Source organism: Dioscorea cayenensis, chromosome 1 (genome assembly GCF_009730915.1).
Source record: "Dioscorea cayenensis subsp. rotundata cultivar TDr96_F1 chromosome 1, TDr96_F1_v2_PseudoChromosome.rev07_lg8_w22 25.fasta, whole genome shotgun sequence".
Taxonomy (NCBI): Eukaryota; Viridiplantae; Streptophyta; class Magnoliopsida; order Dioscoreales; family Dioscoreaceae; genus Dioscorea; species Dioscorea cayenensis.
Genome location: NC_052471.1, coordinates 17,344,302 through 17,346,627, shown reverse-complemented (window position 1 = coordinate 17,346,627; position 2,326 = coordinate 17,344,302).

Sequence of the window (2,326 nt, the reverse complement as noted above, 5' to 3'; positions counted from 1 at the left end):
TGAATCACTTTCCTCTTCAATGATGTGCACGTTGGTGGATCTCTTGTTCTTATATGCATAAATCAGAATGTTCGAGTGTGACTACCTTTGTGCCCCTCCAAATGAATGTGCTCACTCGAATACGAGGAGGTTGACACACACTCTAGCATCTCACACCTGACCTATGTCTTCGCGTTTGAACCTTAGCAAGATCTCCTCCAAAATAGGTGCGTTATGATCCACATTGGCCTATTTCCTTCATACTCGGCCTCACAACCCTACCTGCATAAAAGTAACATAAAAACGCACATATTAATGTAAAAACCTGAGAAAAGTAATGCTCAACATAAGGAATGAACGTTTCGCATTCATATCGCACAAGCACTTATCAAGAATGAAAGACTATTAAAAGCTGTGCTTAGTCCAAGTCAGGTAATTATGTTAGTTAATCTTGGAGGGAATCTGAAGATTAAATTGAAGGGCCAGATTTATTCATCAAGGATTGCTGTATTAGCTCTAGGCAAGTGTGTGGTTGTTTTGTAAGAAGGTTAGACTTAACCTTGTTTAGTTATTTGAGTCTCTAGTCAATGGTGTAATCAGTCTTTATTAAAAGGATATGTATGGTGAACTGATATAAATAAATCAAAGGGATGGTGAGTGAGGGTAGGTGACTACTGATGGAATGGGTGAATCTCAGTGGTGTTGAGTTACTATTCTTCTTCTTCATCTGAATGTTCTACTCTTCGCTTGATCTTTAAACTGTTCTTGGTCTTTTGTGATGCTTGTTTGCTATAAAAGTGGTATCAGAGCTCGGTTGAAGATCTCTCGCATCATTGAGGTAACTTCTCCATTTGTTTATAATAGCTTCAAGCAGTAGCTCTTCAGCTTTCTATCAACTATCCATTCCTTAATTTAATGGAGAGGATTATGATCACTGGAGCATTATGATGATGATTTTGTTTAAGTTTAATGGGTTATGGAAAGTGATAGAAAAAGGGTTTTCTAAAGATGAAATCAAGGTTGAAGACAATAGGCAAAAGGATGCGCATGCTTTGTTTTTGATCCAACAGGCTGTGCATCGTTTATTGTTCTCTCGGATTGATGCCACTAAATCTCCTAAAGAGGTATGGGAAGCTCTCCAAATTTAGTTTCAAGGAAACCCTAAGATCTAAGCCTTGAGAATTCAAGCTATGAGACAGTCTTTTGAAAATCTTCACAAAAAGGAGAATGAAGGGGTTCAAAGTTATATTGCAAGAGTGAATGATCTATGCAATCAGATGAGAAGCCTGGGAGATGAATTACCGGAATCTCTTGTAGTTGGGAAGGTTCTAAGGAGCCTAGGACCAAAATATAATTTTGTTGTTGCAGCAATTGGTGAGGCTAAGGATCTCACAAACATCACCATGGATAAGGTTACTTGATCACTTCAAGCACATGAATCATTACTGATGAGCCAAGATGATACTCCTACGGAGAAGGACCTTGTGAGAAATTCAAAAGAAAAGGCACTAGCTGTAAAAGAAGAGCCAATTATATGTCAAAATTGGTATTATACTCGTGGCAGAGGAAGGAATTTCTTTAGAGGAACATGCAGCAGTAATTATAGAGGTAGAGGTAGATTTGTTTGTAATGCTTCAAATGTAGAAGGAAATCAGTGCAACAATTATTCAGAACAATGCACTCAAGTATCATTTCAAAGACCTACAAGAGGTAATTTAAGAAATGTGCAGTGTTATCATTGTAAAAAATTTGATCACATACAGTCAAATTGTTGGTTTAGAGATAGAGACATGGAAGAAGCCTCAAGAACTAATAGTGATAAAAGGACAAGTGATGTTTCTGGAAGTCTGTTTATGGCATACAATGAAACAGAATTATTAGTACCTTCAGTGTGGCTTCTGGATAGTGGATGCTTAGGTCATATGACAGGAAGAAGGGAACTGTTTCAGAGCTTGGATGAGAATAAAAGACATGTTGTGAAACTGGGAGATAATAAGGAAATACAAGTTGCAGGTATAGAATTAGTAATAGTGAATATAGAAATGGTGAAACTACATTGATCCACAATGTTCAATTTGTACCTAGTCTTGCTCACAATTACAAATGGTTATCAATTAGTATTTGGTAATGAAAAGTGCTGCATAACTAATAGTAAGACTGGTGACCAAGTGATGGTGATAAATCAGAACAAAAACAATCTATTTCTAGTGGAATTCTCTCAAGTTTGATAGTCACATGTTGCAGTGTCAAAAGAAGGAAACTCCCTGCTTTGGCACAACAAGTTTGGTCATCTGAATTACCGAAGTCTTCAACTACTTAATTAGAAACAAATGATCATTGGTCTACC